Source organism: Colius striatus, chromosome 8 (genome assembly GCF_028858725.1).
Source record: "Colius striatus isolate bColStr4 chromosome 8, bColStr4.1.hap1, whole genome shotgun sequence".
Classification (NCBI taxonomy): Eukaryota; Metazoa; Chordata; class Aves; order Coliiformes; family Coliidae; genus Colius; species Colius striatus.
Genome location: NC_084766.1, coordinates 34,117,738 through 34,136,291, shown reverse-complemented (window position 1 = coordinate 34,136,291; position 18,554 = coordinate 34,117,738).

Here is an 18,554-nt window from a genome sequence, read left to right as displayed (position 1 = left end):
CTTCAAGACCCACCTGGCCATGTTCCTATGTGATCTGATCTAGGTGAAACTGCTTCTGCAGGGGGGTTGGACTAGATGATCTCTAAAGGTCTCTTCCAACCCCCACCATTCTATGATTTCATGTCATTCCATACCTGGCTTTTTGTTCTTTTACAAAAGTAAGAGTTGAACTGCGTTCTGAGTTTCAAACTTGTCAAAAAGCAGGTTTACTGTTCCTGTTTCTGGAAGGAACATGAGCAAAGCTGTGTACAAAATATGTAGTACTTGTCATGTCTAGCCCTTGAGAAAAGAGCAACAACAAACCCTGCGGTCTGGGGACCTTCTTTTTAGTGATCTCAATGTAATTAATGAATTAAACCAAAAGGAGGTTAAGAGTGGTCTTGATCAGGGTGAATCAAACGCTGTTAGAGTAAAATTCTTTTTAACAATAAAGTTCTCTTCCATAAAAGCTCTTTGATAAGAAGACAAGGCCTTTAGGAAACCTTCCAGGCACCTTAATATCCTTTAGTTTCATTTGGATTTTCTTAAGTAGCTTGACAGACTCGAGGGGAAAGAACTGAGTTGCTGTTCATAGAGCAAAAAAGCTGGGGAGGGAGGAAGCCCAACACCCATTTTTGAACGATCATCTGTCCATTCTGTAATCAGGGACTTCTGTATTTGCATAATTTGACTTAATTATTATGAAATAACTGATTGGGTTTTTTCCCCACAGTAAGTGTAATAACTCTGTATGATGAAGCACAGCAATTTGTGCTTGGAAAGACTGTCAGGCCTTCCAAGCCTTTAAATACATCTGTGTACTTCTGAGCTTTTGTCACTATGAGTCCTGAATGTTCAAGCAGCTTAAATCAAATGCTTTGTGGAGCAAGTTGTCATTTTTTTCATCTCCTTTTACCTAGACAAAATAACTTTTAACCAGGTTTTCCATAAAACTCCTAAAGGAGAGGGAAGATGAAGACAGTCTTCACAGAGGTGCGTGGCAACAGAACAAGGGGCAAGAGTCACCAGTTGCTTCAGAGTGTTTAAGTCTGGATTTTAGAAACAATTTCTTCACTGTGACACCACTTTGACACTGGGATAAGCTGCCTAGAGAAGCAGTGGAATCTGCCTAGCCAGAGACTTGACAGAGCCATGGATAACCTAATCTAAGGCTCTGCTTTCAACACAAGGTTGGCCAAGATGATCTCTGGGGTCCCAGCCAGCTGAAACTTTTCTGTGATTTTGCAAATCTGTGTTATTGGCCAAAGGTAACTCAGGTCTGCAGAGCAGTTCTGGAAAGCTGTACTGGCTCATGTTGAGGTTGTCACTGCGACGTACTGTTCAGTAAAGTCAATGTAGTGATGCATTTAACGAGAGAGAAATCCCCTCTATGAAGGCATTTGGATTTTAAAAGCCCATTCCTGGCTTGCTTTTGGTTATCACAGCTGGCTGAAAAAGATCTGATTGAATTCCTCTGCAGTGCAAAACACTTTTGTCAAAAGCTTTGTAAAGCACACATGTCTTGCAGAAGATAAAGATTTGACCTTACCAGAATGACGTGACCCTATCATCCAAGTCATCTTGTCAGAAGGAAATGAAGTCATTTTATGTTGCAACTGTTGAATAGCAGACAATGATATACACAGGCAGATGGGGTGTTTTGATTTTATCAAAACAGAAGGCTTAGACTAACTCAAAGTGACACCCAAGTACTGCAGATAATTGCACTTTAAAAATGTTTTCTTTCCAGTTGGGGCTGATACTCTTTTTGTCCAAGTGCCAGAATTTCTTGAGGAATACACTTCTGAGTACCAGTGATGTTTATATTCCTTAGGGCATCTATCAGTATTTTGTCAGGCTTTTTTGTTCCTGCTGAAGCAACTGTTGTCTCCTATAACCAAGACTACTGTGAGTGAAGCCAGGAGCCAGCATATCTCGGGAGGGTTTGTGATGAGACCGTGATGAGACCATTTCCACTGACTTGTACCAATGCCTCCTCCCACAATGGTGAATTACTAGGCAAGCTTTTCTAAAGCCTCAAAGGATTCCTAGGGTGAACCAATAATTCCTTGTGGCAGAGGAGCAACTCATCTCTTCTGCTATGGCAGGGTGCCTTTGAATTGTCTGAGGCAATAAGCAGAGAGTGGAGAAACAAGACAGCGCATGCGAGCCCCAGTGTCACTACTGTCTGGAGAATCTATGGCCCAGTCTCCTGGAACCAACCTGATTTAGAGTCTATTAAAAAAAAAACCAGTGCCAAGGACTGTTTTAAAGACATCCTAGAGAAGAATATTTTGTCTAGACACGTTTCCCTGGCACAACTATAATTTTTTTAGGGCTATTCAGCAGCATACAGCGCTTTCTTTACCAAAAGCTCGTTGCCACAGAGATGCACAAACTGACAGCTGGGTACTGCTGCATTCCTGAATTCAGTAAGAGAGGGACTGATGGCTGGGGTATTCAGAGGAGCAGGCTACATCCTGGTCTGGAAAGAGTGAGTGTGATACGTCTGGAGAAAACAGAGTTGCCTCTTCTTACGTAATGACTGAATTCCAAGTGGTATGTGTTAAGTCCCAAGGGCCAAGAGCACTTGAGAAGGGGTCACCAGCAGGAAAGGCTAGTGGTGGTCTTCCTGAGGGATCTACCCACACGTACCTGCGGCTGGCTGTGAGAGGGTGTCCCGAGGAGAGCAACTCAGCACCCTGGCAAAAGGATGCCTTCTGCAGAGATGGGACAGAGCCCGTGCGTGGAGCTTCTGATGGTACAAAACTAGCTGTGAGATGAGGGGCCTTTTCTGGGGCGAGGCCCTCAGCCGAAGGGAGAGCAGAGGTCTGCCACAAGTGAGCAACATGCTGCGAGAAAAGAGGTGAGAGGAGAAGAAACTTGTGCTGTTGGCACTGGCTCCTAATTCCAGGCATTTCCTTATGAAACTTCATTTTCTCCTCACCACGTCCGCTGGAATGCCTGCGTGCTCATCTCCCGTGGAGCTGCCAGAGGGTTTGAAGTGAAGCTGCCAGCATGTAACTTGCCTGACACCATCCATCTTTTCTGAAGCGTTTTCTTCCACAAGTGCTGCCTCTTCTTACAGATTTTCTCAACTATATTTCATTTGCTTTTAAGTAAGGCTTTTTTTAAAAGAGCATTGGCATGTTTTGGGTCACAGAGTTGGGGGGGAAAAAAACCCAACCAACCAACCCATGGGTTTCTGCTAGGGAATTGTAAGTAATAAAGACCTGCCTATATACTTTTCCAAATTCATATTTTCCCTCTCATTTAAAATTTCCAAGACTTGTTCTCTGACAGCTGTTATAACAAACGGTGGACTTCTTCAGATGATGTAATCCAAGGCTTCATTCATGTCAGAGGAGATGTAATATTCATCATCTGGTCAATGATGTATAATCCATGGGTTTGGTTTTTAATGTTCAATAGCACTTTTTGAGGTATTTTTCAGTAAAAAAAAAGCATATTTTACCTCTCATTCTCTGTATAGACTAGATCTGTGCAAGAAGTTCAAGGTGCAGCCCTACAAGTTGCTAAATCGTGGAGCTAATGCTATATAAATGTTCAGTAGTCACGTAGTAGATGTAATCATGACAGGGTTCTGGAAGAGTCAGTAAAAAAGTTACTAACCAGATAAAAATTCTGAAGGAGAAATGTTTTTGTTGTGAGTCAAAAGTACTGGGGTTTTTTTTCCCCTTAGTGTTTGGCAGAGCTTTGCTTGCTCCTCGTTTGACTTTTTGCTCCATTGTTCACAAATACTCTGCGGATCCTCATCTGCCTTAAGAGTCAGGGAAACTACAGTTACACTTAGGATGGTTCCAACAAAACTTAAAGTCACCTCAGAATCTCACATCTGGCCTCTCTTTCGCTACTGACTGCCCTAAATATGAAGGATGTCACTTGACTCTCATAATCTCTATTTTTCCACATCTGTAAGTTGGCTTAACAGTTACATAGTATATGTGCTCAACTCCCTTTATTCTTGGTCTTGCCATAAACAAGGAGGAAAAAATCTGCTGTGGTTTTCTCTAGGCTTTGTTTTCACTCATTGCAGACAGATGAGAAGGGAAGAGGCAGCAGTCACTTTCTTTTTGTAGCAGTGTGTTTGTTGTCTTTCCTGTTGGAGCCTCCTCCACCTCCTGCCCAGAGCACACGCCACATTAGTGGTTAAAAAATATACATCCTCAAAGACTTTCATATTTTGTGGAGGTTTCTTTGCAGCTCGCCTACAGGCGGCCGTTGCTCCCTTAATCAACTCCCTGTGTTTGACAAGCGGCAGATTTACGGTGCTGCGTTGATGAAACCGAAATGCAATTAAACACAATCAATCAGTTCAGCTGAAGTTTCCAGACACCGCTCACAAAACCCTTTTCAAACGTCATCAGAGTTGAGGTTTTGAGGAGAGCAAAGTGAAAACAAAGGAAAGGATGACAGCTTTTCTCGGGCATTTTTGGGCTCTCAAAATACACCCCCAAAGGCCTGAATGTATTTTTTAAGAAGAGCCAAGGGGAAGACGAGAATTTAGGGGTTTACTTTTAATCCTAGGGTAGGAGAGAGGGGTAAAAGGAGCATCAGATGGCACAGTGGTAAGTCACTAAATTGGTATAATTTTTGCTTTCACTCTGAGGGGCACAACAGTGATGAACAGTATGTTCCTTTTTGAGGGGGGAGACATTTGCACTTCATTAATTAATAGCAAAGATACCATAAAAACCCACTTTCTCAAACAGCTTTGGAGTTCTTGATTTCCACTATCTATATCCATACTGGCTCCCAGGAAACTGCCATCAGGTAGAAGGAGTTAAATCGTGTTTATTTGATAGTTTCATTGGTTTATTTTCTATTGAATGCAATTCATTTTTCTTCTCAAAGCAGCTGCAATATTCATGTAGTGTGTTCAAATCATTTTGAGGTTTTATTCTTCCATCCATGGGATATCCTTTGAGGAGGAATGCTTAGTAGCCCTGGAGGTTACACACATTAAGAAATGCATTGTCAGGCTTCTTGCTGTGTCTGTTGCGTGTGTAAGTTAGTGTGTGCACTCCATATAGTATGAAAAGTGAAAGATACTTAGAGAATAGTACCTGTGCTCCTCATGCAGTGCACATATTGGGTTGATTTCGTGTAGAGAAGATCAATATATTCCTATACACGCTGAGATAGGGATGTCCCAAGAGCTTTTTAACCCAATGGAAAAAAATCGGAGAGTTTTTTGACAATGAAAGAAGATGGGACTCAACTTCTCACACCAATAAACAAAACTGATCAAAAAACCACATTTGTCTTTTTGATTGATTTCTATGTTAGGTCACTTAAGAGATCTTTTTGGTTTTTCTGGCACCTGTCTGTGTTTGATAGTCAAGAAAGGCCAGTAGTCACTCTCATGTGTTTATTTTTCATTACAATCCCATCTCTATCCAAACATCTTCCAGTTTGAATCTGCTACGGAGCCAATAGCCAAGACTCACCATAAAAAAGTAAGAAGGATCTCTCTCAGCAAAATCTATGTGCATCTGATGCTGTTAAAAATAGGCCTCTGCCAGTAGCCACATGGTTACACTTCTCACAGTGCCAGTGTAACACGGCGAGGAAGCTGTCTCCGTCTCTAAATGACCACTTCATGCCATACTTCGAAAGGCAAAGAGTATTTGAAGTGTGTAATGGCTGGCTTTTAACACACCATGCTGAAAAAAAAAGGGGGTCTTATGCACCAGGGAACATCATCTGATGGTGGAATAGCCATGGACATGGCTGGGGGTCGAACTGCTGAAGTGCAGCTCTGCAGAGACAGACCTGGGAGTCCTGATTGATAGTAAACTGACCATGAGCCAGCAATGTGCCCTCATGGCCAGGAAGGCCAATGGCATCCTGGGATGCATCAACAAGAGTGTGGGCAGCAGGTCAAGGGAGGTTCTTCTCCCCCTCTACTCTGCCCTGGTGAGGCCTCATCTGGAGTCCTGTGTCCAGTTCTGGGCTCCTCAGCTCAAGAGGGATGGGGAAGTGCTGGAGAGAGTCCAACGCAGGGGCACCAAGATGATCAGGGGACTGGAACATCTTCCTTATGAGGAAAGGCTGCGGGACCTGGGGCTGTTTAGTCTGGAGAAGAGGAGACTGAGGGGTGATTTTATTAACATTTATAAATAACTAAAGAGTGAGTGTCAGGAGGCTGGGACATCCCTTTTTTCTATAGTAGCTAGCAACAGGACAAGGAGTGATGGGATGAAGCTGGAACACAAAAAGCTCCACTTAAACATAAGAAAAAACTATTTCACTGTTTCAGTGAGGGAGCCCTGGCCCAGGCTGCCCAGGGAGGGTGTGGAGGCTCCTTCCTTGGAGATCTTCAAGCCCTGCCTGGACATGTTCCTATGTGACCTGATCTAGGTGACCCTGCTTCTGCAGGGGAGTTGGACTGGATGATCTCTAAAGGTCCCTTCCAACCCCTACCATTCTGTGATTCTGTGACATGAAGATAGCTGTGGACATTCCGAACGCTGGGACCATGAGTCTGCAGGAAATTATCAGTATGTATTTGGCCATGTCATGACAGTAATGAGTTACAGAGAAGCTCCACATGAAAGGAACATGCTGACCACTTTTAATCATGCAGCTATCCCACAGAAACCCGATGCCCTTAGCTGTGCAGGCGGGTGCAGCAGTCAGGAGTGACAGAAAGGACCCACTTTGCTGCAGCGATATTTGCTTCCCTTAATTCACAGGAAGGCGTTGGACTGTCTGGGATCTTGTGGTAACTGGTGTGATATGGGCAGAATTGCTGTGTGAAGTATCCTAAACTTAGTATGATAGGAGGTTTGCTGGTTGCAATTCGGGATCAGATTCTTGGACTACTGAGTCCACCAACTTACTGCTACCGGTGGTGCTCAGTGCCTGGAGCAGTTTGCTGCTTTTTGCTGTCTCCAGAAGGGCTGCTGGGGAGCTTTGGAGAAAGGTACTATGGCTCTGAAACCAAGTCCTTGAGAGGAATGTTGCTTGTAAGGTTTATCTTCTCTCTGTGAACCCATTGTTGCAGTACCAACCACGCATATCAGAGGAAGAAGCAGCTGATGGGTAAAAGTGTGTTCTCCCACATCTTTCCCCCCAAAGGGAACCTCATCCTTGTTAAAGCTCCCCAAGTCATGTGTGCTGGACCCACACCAACACTACTGGCTGCAGGAGCAAGCAGCTTCCATCCCAGCCTTACTGGCTGCCACCTTACCTCCTAAAAAAGGATCCTCTGTTCTATTTTAGAACCAACAAACCACTTCCAGTGCTTCTGTGATATGATCTTCTGAAGGCAGCTGCTGCATTGGCCATATAGCCTGGACACAGCACACACTCTGCTGGATTTTGGATTTGTTTTAAATTTTCCAATTGTTAATTTTATAATGTGTCCCTCAGGTCCCTTATTAATGGACAGCTTACAGAGGAGGTCTGGGTTACTGTTTACCACAGCCCTCGATACTTTGGAATCCCTTGAGGCAAATTGAGCTCTCGGGCTTCTGCTTGCCAAGTTAAATCTTTTTAGCATTATTACAATCTCCAAACACACGTTTCTTCATCTCTCAGCCTCAGCCTCTGCAGTTCAGTAAGCATTTGTTGTTGGAAATCAGATCATGATGAAATCTCTTAATAGTTGGTCTATGAAAATATTTTGTTTAAAAAACACTCAAAACTTAATTGGAATGAAAATACCAGCAGCTGGATTGTAGTTTGAAGTTGTGAGTCTGAGAAGCAGCTGGAACAGCGGGATTCACAGAGACACTTCTAAATCTTCCTCTTCCTACGGGAATGTTTCAAGGCTGCTCTGTTTTGGCAGGCAATGAAAAGGACCCACTTGAGTTCAGCCTTCTCTGACCAGTATCATATGCTGCTCTTACATCTGTCTTTGCAGATAGAGCACAGAGTCTTTCTGTCTTTTCCTAAGTCTTATGAAGGGTTCCAATGTACTCCATGTATCACCAAAACACCATCACTGCCGTATCTGAAAAGTGATTTGCTCTAGTAGAGGAATTAATTTCCTCCCAGCTCCTCTAATGACACTTGCTGAGAAATACACTGTGAACAAAGATTTTGGATGAGGGCTTACTCCTTCAATTACACTGAGTCTGGCTCTTAACTTGTCCCAAACCAGAGATCTAATTAAACTAATACAAGCATTCCTGAGCTGGCTAGACTATTTTTGTTGTGTTTTATCTATACTTGGTCAGAGAAGTCGGTAAGGGTCAAATAGTTTGAGACCTTGGATATGCACAGTAGTGTCCGTGTTGTGTGTTCAGTTGGCAAGATGCTGAAAGTTCTTAGACCAGCTCTCTGTCCAGCTTCTACCAGATAAAATTCTTTCCATCACAAGAGCTGATTGATAAGAATGGAATTAATTGCATGGAGAAGTTGCCTTCTGGTGGTAGAAGCAATCTTCACACTCAGCATGGCAGCATCTTGTCTGTATCTGAGAAGACTGGCTCTTCAATCTGACCAGTGTAGAACATTTTGCTTTTGAGAAAGAGGAAAATGAATTTATAATCAATGGAATTTTGTCATTGAGTCTGTCAGAGGTATGTGTAAAACCCCTCTAAGTTAATGCAAACTTATTGGAGCAAGCTTTAGGTAAATTCTTCTCATTGGACCTTTACTTTCAAATTGCACTTGTGACCAGCAGCATATCTGGATGCCTAAAAACAGTTTTTAAACTCCAGATACAATAATACAAACTTGGCACATAATACATCAAGAATGTCAGCAACCTCAGAGGTTTAAAAGGATCCAGCTCACTTGCCTGGATGAAGCATCCTGCTCTCTGCCTGCAGCAATACGAGAACTCCAGTGAGGACTTTTGGGAGTTTAAAGAGGCATTCAAAGTGATTTGGCCATGACTACAGTCTTCACTGTAGTCATCTTGTTTGGGTTCTTTTGTTTTTCTTTTTGATGACTTGGCATCCCACCTGAGATTAGGAGGCATTAACAGCTGGGGGTAGTTTCAAAACTAAATGGTTAAGGATAGAAATCAGACTTCCAGCTTGAAGGAGTTGTCCTTGTTTTAACTTCTGTCAAGCAGTCTAAGTTACCCTAAGGTAATCACAAGGATGAGAAAGAGGAGAGAGGGAACATGCATGTTTTAATGCAGAAGAGGAATGATTATCTCCTGATACTCTGCGTCACTCCATCCTGACCATACTGTATATCATTTATTAGAAGGTAAAGTATGCTCCATGTATGAATTTTGCTTGTTCTTTCTCAGCAGTATTATGAGCAACTTGGTTTATGCTTCAGGTATTTAAGAGAAAAGCTAATTTTTGCTGGCTTTTAACTCCTCTATTGTTTGAATAAGTGCATGGACACTGCAGATAAGGCTGAAACTCGTTAGCATAGTCAGAACTGCAGTCTTCACTTCTTCCTATTACATTTTTGTGGGAATAAAACTTGGGAGATGTGACTGGAGAGATAACTGCTTTCTTCCTTTTAACACACTCTTTCTGAACCTCCTACATGGAGAAGCTCCCTGTCCCTTACAGCTCTGCTGTAAAACCCTGGCATTAATTCAACAAGCTGCTTCATGCACGTCCTTTATTACCACTGAAATCAAGCTCATGCACCAGAATCAGGGCTTACACTTAAATGAGGTGGAGGTGGCCTGTGGGAAAGGGTTTTTAGGTGCTTTGACTGCCCGTGCTAAGCAAGACCCAGATACAGGGCCACAGAGCAGGTATCTCCTTGGGTACAGGTGCACAATCAGCATAAATAGGACATGCCAAAGTCCCAAGTTACCTTTCTGGGCTCATCTCCCTGTTGGTGCAAGCAGTGCTCAAGCCAAAGCTGTCCTGAGGAGGAGCAGGTCCAAAATGAATATAACCAAATCACTTTTAGCAGCTGACAACTGATTCTTGAGGGTTTGTTTGTTTGTTTAATCACATTCCAAATTCTGTGTTATGAAAATGCCTTTCTGGACAGCACTGTAGACAGCAGGAGTGTCTCATCAGCTTGGCAATGTGGAATGGACACAGATTAAAAATGTGATGCAGACTAGACCTGGTGAGTATTTGCCAAAACATTCTGCAAATATTTATTTGGGTTTTGAACTGAATTCACCTTGGCCTTGTTCCCCCTTCTTTGGAGGTCGTACACCAAGAGCACTGCAGTCTTACTGTTCCTGATTGTGTATAAAAACATCCTTTAAAATCATTTGCTTCAACAGAAGTTTTGTATTTGCATCTTAAATACTTGCCCCACTCTCCAAAAAGGATGGGGAAAAAAGTGAGTGCATCACTTCTGGCTGATCAAAACAGCTGCTGAAGTGGTAACAAGGAAGGGATTAATGCTGATAATTTTACCTTGTGAGCACTGCAGAAAATTAGTTGGGGGAAGTATAGAAAAACATATTTATTCCTGCTTTTTGGTGAAAGCTTCGTTTTACCCAGAGAGTAGCCACTTCCATTCTGAAGTCTGTAGGTGGTATCAAAGGAGAGAGATGTTGGGTGAAGGTGTGCCAGTGGAATCATAGAAGGGTAGGGGTTGGAAGGGATCTTTAGAGATCATCTAGTCCAACCTCTTAAAAAAGCTAAACCACTGAACAAATACCTTGCCTGGGGAGCTTTGCTGTCAAACCAACAACATTCATGATTGCCTCATGTTTGAATCATTTGACATGTTATTTCTGAGACCAAAACTACATATTTAGAAGCAAAATAAGAAAAAGGTGTTTATTAATGATTTGCATAAATGCTAATTTCAGACAAGACAGTGCAAATTTGTCATGCATCATCTGAAAAAAACCACAGATTGAAGTGGATATTTTGTGGAAAAAGAGACTTCTGCTGCCACCAAGGTTTCTGTTAGTGTAGATGAACTCTGTGTGCTTGTTTTGTCTTACATAAGGGAGTAAATGCAGGTTATTGGTCTAATGGAGTGAGGCAGAACAAACTGGTAGCAGTGGCTGGAAAATATAGCTGAATATGTGAGGGTGGCTCAGTGTCAAGTAAAATGGCTTTAGCACAGAGCATTTGGCAGCTTTATGAACAACAGATGAAAAAAAAAGAGAAAGAAATACAAGAAAAGAAATCCTGGCATGGTTTTCATAATGAAAGCATCCAAACAGGTTGTAATCTGTCATGGAGTCTCTGCATTCAGGGAAGTTAAATCTGTCAAATACTTTATTGCCATGAGCATTCATTTGAGCAATCAGAAAGTTCATTCCACTCCTAAGTAAGCACATATACCACCAGAAAAGCATTAGTTTCCAGAGCAGCTAACTGTCATATAGCCAAAAGCTGATATTCCAAATTAAGATCTATTTTCCTTTATTGTACTGGAGTAGCCAGAATCCCAAATTACTAGTTTAGGTTTACCTTTCTGAGGGATTTATTATTTTTTCTAATTTACTTTATACTCATTTCCCAGAGCTAAATCACAAGCCCTCGGTTGTACTCAGCTGCAATTCACAGCTGAATGCCATCGGTGTATTGATCAGTTAGCTATCAGTGCACATGTTTGAGGGTTATGGGCTCTTCCCCAAGACATATCAAATCTTAAACTCTTGAATTACCAAAGAGCATCTGCAAGTGTAAATGAAGAAAAGGATATAAATGGAAGGATATAAACCAAGGAAGCTGCATCAATTTATATAGAGCCTGAGTTTGTGAGCTGTACTTTATTTTCTGCCAACTGCTTGCTCCTATGTTATCCAGTTATTGTCATGGTATCTGATTATGGCCATTTGATTACAAAATAGTTTTGTACAAACACTATATTTACTGTTCAGGATTTTCATGTGCTCTGAAGGTATCAAGTAATAAGCAAATCTTTTATTCACAATGTTGAATATACCCTTGAGCATAGTGGCTTTTCAAATCCACTCTCAACTTTTGCTGTTGGAGGGCAGCCTAGCAAGAGGCTGCAGGTTATGCATAGTTCACAGGAGGTGAGATTATTGTTTTTAAAGAGTAATTTTTACACTAGATTTTAAAGCACAGAGTTTGAGAAGCAATCTAACACCTCTTGATGTGGGACTGTGTGTAAAGTCTTTTCTTGCATCCGTGATCCTGTAAGGAAAATTATGGTGATAGCCTTCCTGGAACTGGCTAAATAGGTGGTGGGGGAGGAAGAAGCAAAGAAACCTGCAAGTGCCAGTGTAGTGATGCTTTCCAGGTGGGGTCCTCAGCCATAGTGCCAGTCTGAGACAATTCTTTTAGAAGCAATCTTTATATTCCCAGATCATAGCTGCCATGGGGTGGTTGATAGTATTCCCCATATGAGCTTTAAACCTCTGTTACAATTTTGGGAACTCCTTGCCACACCCTTTGATTTCACCTCATTATTACATTTTTCTTCCAAATGCACATGTCTTTTCCATGCTAAAGCTGTTGTTACCTTAATTACCATTAGTCAAATGAGAAACACCTGTCTGGCATTCTACTCCAAAGTGATGTAAAAGCTCAAAGCATTTGCTGAAAGCAGAATGATGTGACTTCAAGAAGAAAAGCTTGGTAACTGTACCTTTAGCATTCTATATTGTAAAATCAGGGATATTTAGGAGTTGAGGAGTCTAACTTTTCTATGTTGCTTTGTTGATGCCTTTCTTTTGTCCTGAAAGATGCATTTGAAATAGCAGAAAACAGCAGAGAAACCTCCTTTTTTTCTTCAGAAGAAATACTTTGCAGTATATTATTATAACTGTCACAGTAATTACTGTAACTCTAGGGTAATTAACAGTCAGCAGATCTCACATTCCACCTAACACTACAGTAACTCCAATTATTTGGTATTGCACTCCAAAAGCTGGCTGTGAGATGTCCAAAGCAGCTCTTTGAGGCTGAGGTGACTCAGCAGGTGCCTCAGGTGTGACTGTATGCACCTTCTCAGAGGGAAGGGAGGTTTTGGCGCTAACCATGGCCAGGTGGATGAAGTTCTGTGATGAGGTACTTGCACAAGTGCCGTGGCTGATCCCTGCTTGCTCAGGTGTTCCTTGTTGGTGGGAGTGACTTGTAGAGGCCTGGCAGGGCTTGCCTTGGTCTGCCAGTGGGTTGGGGTGGGTTGCTGGTCTTCTGCTAGCAGCTAAGGACCTCCTACTAGACAGGAGAAAAAGTTGTGCCTCAAGTTGTACCAGAGGGGGTTTAGATCAGAGATTAGGAAGAACTTTTCACTGAGAAGATTGTTAGACATCACTGGTGGAGGCTGCCCAGGGAGGTAGTGGAGTTCCTGTCCCTGGAGACATTTAAGAGGTGCTGAGGGACAGGGGTTATTGTCGGGGCAGAGTAAGGTCAGTGGTTGGACTTGATAATCTTAAAGATCTCTTCCAACTGATATGAATCTGTGATTTCACAGGGATCACTCCTTGAGCTGATCAGTCATGTCTGTTTTCTTCTCTTTAGCAGGACAGCTTTGGCCCATGGGCTGGAAGAACAGGGCAGGGATTGCCCTTTTCTGGCAGCAGGGACGCAGCCTGAGCCCCGGCCGAGGAGGTTACGTGAGGAGAGGCCTTTGGGCCCAATTACACACATCTGCCCTGGGAAGGGCTCTACCCTGTGCTGTGGCCATGTGCAGCCCTCTGCCAAGGTGAGTGCACCTGCTGGTTGCCATGCCCTTGCATGCTATGTGTCTCTGTGTTCTTGGGAAGACCATTTTGGCTTGTTTCTGTTGATGTAGGATGCCCTTATCAATGGGCTACTGGCCCAAGGCCCCGTGTTGCTTTGTCAGTTCTGAGGAGGTGCTTGGCTGATGGTTTGCTCTGGGCATTTTGGTGCCTTTTTGGAAAGGACATTCGAAGCATTTCAGGAATACATATATTTCTATGATGACTGAGATGTTTCAGAGACCTAGGGTTGGAAAACATGCCCTCTGGGGTATGAATATTAAAAGTTGTGATGGTTGGTACCTGTGTGTATTTGTATTGGTGGAGTGACCATACTCTCTTTGCCCAAGTGTTTCCCTTGATCAAGAGCTTGAGCAAGCCATGTAAATATGTTTTGGCTTTTTAAAGAAAATTGTGTAAATGTAGGTGAACTCTTTGTCTTTTCTATCTGTGCTATTACATTTCTAAGCTCCCATCAGTTTATCACTTTAATATCTGCTGAAGAAAGATTGAATATTACATTGTGATAGTCACTGATGGCCCCTCTGGCTTCTGAAGCAGTTTTTTATACACACACAACAGCAATAGTTATAGTGTAGTCATCAAGCTGCTCTGTGAAACCATGGTGTGCAGACAACAAATTATCTCAGAGAAAAGGTCATCTGATCAATTTCTAAGGGATACATTTGTAAATGTTGATGTCACCAGACATGCATCATGTAAGCTATTCAGAATGCTCTGCTAATCAGGCAGTTTGGAGTAATTTCTTTGCTAAGTTGGATTTTATCACGCTTTTGGTGGTTTTTTTTTCAATTTATGACTGTATTTTCTCATAAGCTTATACCTAATGCTGTGACCTGCTTTCTAGGAATGCATACAAATATTTGCTTTCACATGTTAGGGTTGAATAAGCCATCCAAAGACAAGCAGGCATGCAATTACAAACAGTAGCCTCTATTTAATTTCAAGAGTTGTGTTATGTTTTATTTCTGCTGCATATATCCTGCCAGCCTGATCCTGATTATACTCCAATGCAATTGCTATTGATTTGCACAAGGAAGAGCAAAAGCAGAGTTGAACCCTTTGTATTGAATACTCCCATTTACACATCACTGGGATGGGGGATTAATTCAGTGTTCATTATGCTACTGTGATGAACAGGTCCTGCTGCTGTATTGTCGTGGCTTTCTCCAGCACTGGTTTGAGGTTTGCCTTGCTGGGACAGAATGCTGAGGGTGAGCTCAGCTTTTTACAGCCCCTGGGCCTGAAAGTAGCTGATTATTTTTTTTTCCCCTGTAATTCTTTGGGTGATTGTTGCAGTGCCCACACTGTGCAGGGCTGGCTAAGGAGGAGGGACAGGGAGGGCTGGGGCTGTGCTGGCGTAGCATGTATCTGCACACAACTTTGCTGGCTGTGCTTTTCTAAGTGTCTAAGGAGCTTGCCCTCGTGCCAGGGCCAGCTGGGCAGGAGACACCCATTCCTTGGCAGCTCTCTGCTGCTGTCTCCTTAGCACGGCTGCTCTCTCTGCAGAGAGTGAATTTCTCTGAGCCAGAGCAGGGCCTCTGCCACTGCAAAGAGCCAGCTGTGGCACGTGACCTGTGATGGCAATGTTCTGCTGCTCTGCAGGTCCTCTCTGTCACTGACAAGGGGTGAAAAGATGTTTTTTACCCATTACCTTAGGGAGCTCCATGGGAAGTCAAAACAGCGTTCAGTCCTGTGTCCCAGGATGGGGCACTTTGCCAAAAATGAGCTCACACGGGGCCTTAAAAGATCCTCTCTGGGTGCTTGTGTAGCTTTGACAACTGTAGTTAATTGAAATAGTCATTGTTGCCACACTGACCAAAGGTTAAGGGTGAACAAGACTCCCCTGAGCCTCAGGACTCCTGGGCAGGCAGAAGCAAACCATGTATCTGTTCCTGTAAGGTATCCTGCATTGTAGAACCCCATTCAAATGCTTTCTCAGCCCTCCCTGTCTGCAAGTTACATTGCTCATTAGAAATACAAATTTAGCAATGTCCTGAGCAAACCTGGGTTGGATCCTGTTCAATGTTACACTCAGTTCCTGACTATTTTTGTCATCTTCTCCTTCGTGAAACACAGTCTAGGCTAAGAAAAAATAGCCATTAAATAGGACTGTAAACTCTTAACTGCCTGCTTTGTGGTGGATCTTTCTCACAAGCTATTTTTAAGTGTTTGGAAAATTAAACAAAGGCTTCCAAACTTATTGTAGCTACCCCAATACACCCCAGACAGATGAAGCGACTTTGAACTGCCCAAGGAGAAGCAAGCATTTGTTGTTTGCTGTAACAAATGGATAGGAAAGCAGCAATGGCAAATGTATGTTCCCTGGAGGCCTGGGCATTTCTGCTGCAGGCAGCAAAGCCTATGCATTAAGTCATCCTGTTGCTTAAACCCCATCCCATAAGTTAGACGTGTGCACAGCCCACGAGCATGTTAAGCAAGTCTCTGAGCTTCTCATCATATCCTTAGATTTGGGCAAACCTATTAAAGCCAACAATGCTGGTGAAACACTCAAAGTGACAATTACAAAGCCATAGTGTGTGTGCCTTTCAGTGTGTAATTTGCTAATGATATTTCAATATATAGGTGGGGAAGTGAGAGGGAGCATGTGTCTGACCTCCTGACCTCCCAGCTCTATTCAGGGAATTGTGTACTTCAAGGATTTCTTTTATGCAAACCTGTGTTTGGTTAATTTCAAAAATAATTATTCTGAGCTTTCATAGGAAGGAGTCAGAGATGCAGCATGTTCCAGCATGCAAAAAAAGCTAGCACTGCTACTAAAGAACCTGATTTTTACCAGGACACAAGCATTATTTATGACTGCCTCTCCTTATTGTTGTGGGTACGATTAAATATCTTACTCTGAACTACAGCTTTGCTGCTGCTTATTAGGGGTAATATCCCATGAACTAGAGCTTCAGTGCATTGTTACATACTGCTGTTCATTGCTAAATACTGTAAAAGGCCTTGGATGAGTTTTTGTGAAATATGAGGGGGGTTTTTTTTCATACTGCAGCTGGCAAATGGGTCCTTTTACACTGAGTGGTGTGTAATCAGTTAATTCCTTGCTAGGGCTCATTGAGCATCCATTCTATAATGATAGGTCTGTGTATTGGTTACACCTACATTTTTTTGCTTTCAGTTTTATAAGTTTTATCCCTCCACTAATACAGTTTCTAGCAGGGCATTGCAAGTTGCTGCATCGGTGCAGTTGAGGTAGAGATGATAGAGGTGATGATGGAGATGGTTGTTGGACTAACCCTACAAATGGAAATTGAACCATTTCAGAACGTTTAATATGAAGATGTAAATATCTACACTTATAATCCACTGCTGAAGGACATTTGGAAATAGATAGGTTTGTTTTGAAACCTGATGGTGTGACAGGGCTTCTAACAAGAGGTTTAAACTTGAGAAAATGAATGTTTCGCTTTTGCCTCCATCTCAATGCCTATTTTGTGCCGAGCACTGCTTTATATAAAGCAGGCCAGACTTGTGTTTTAATATCAGCCTCTCATTCCTTCATGACTTGCAGAATGAAAATTACTGTTCCCAGCTGTCATATCTCTCGCTCTCCCTCATAAAAATGCCCATGACCTGAGACCTCAGCCTGCAGGCAGCATCAGGCAAGTCCTTGTTCCCCTGTTGACTCCTACTCCATCCTACTCACAATAGGGCACTTGCTTCAAAGATCAAATTTGTTTCCTCTGCAACATCCTGGTGGAGTCCATTGCCTATCTGATCTGCAAGGGGAAACATGTGCTTTTCCAGTTATCAGGTTGTTCACAGGTTATTTGTCGGGGAGGGAAATAACCCATGAAAAAACCCAACAGCTCTATTCATCTTCAATATTGGTATGTGCTTGACATGTTACCTCATATGGTACCTAGTAAAATGAGACTATACAAATTGTATGGGTACAAAAATTAGCATTACCTAGTCGATAAATCATGCAAAGAATTTGATATCTGTGTACTCAATCTAAATTTGTTAACACTGGCAAGATAAAGGTCGTTTTGACTCCATGTTGACTCTTGAAACTGGAACGCTGCTCAGAAATTTGAGGTTTCTTCATCCAGCTGTGTACATGTGCCTTGTTATCTAATACTTTAATTGCTACCAAAACAGTGAGTAGTAGAGAATATACTGTTCTGTGTCAATATTTAAGCAGGAATTCACTTACATTTCAAATTTATTCAACTTTTAGAGAGGGAGAATTTTTGCCTCAGTTCATAATTGGGCAAAGAAAAAGCAGGGTTTCAGCTTGCAAATAGAAAAATGTGTGAGGTGTTAGCTTTTAATTTCAATTACAGGAACTGCTGGGACCTCACAAAGGTCTGGGACCTTTCTCCTTCCCAGTAGCTGAGGCAAATGAAACTTACTGGCTTGTTTCTGAGTAATACTTGCCTAAATTCTTTGAATTCTCCTACAAAAGAGATGGGCAGCTTTGATTGTCTCTCCTTCTCATCACTCTGAAAAGCTGAGCACGATGATGGGGACTGCTGCAGGCATACTTGCAAGGGAAGCTGAGAAGAGAAAGCATAATCTGCTAAGGTACAGAAAACACCTCTGCTGTCAGTCTCTACCCTGTTCTCCCTGGCTTTTCACAAAAGATATTGTTAAAGCCTAAAATTAACAGTTTTCCATGTCCAAAAGTCAGATCCTTTCTCTGGAGGAACTAAAATAAGAAGAGATGCCATCCATCTCCCATAAAGCCTTAAAACATTTGGAATGACAATAGAAGAGGCTATAAAAATGGATTTAAAACCCAGAGTTATCCATGTGGGAGAAGCAGCAATGTGGAGCTGAAAAGCCTGCCATGTGCAGAAGCTCAACTTGGATCTTTTTGCCTGGAATCTATTCACATACTTGAAAGGATCTGTTTGTTTTAATACCTCATGTTCACCAATTTGTGATGACATTAACTAACCAAGTCTTGAGGAGGTTGCATACTTTGATCATTCCTTTATTCTTCCTGAATGTCTCTCTGGAG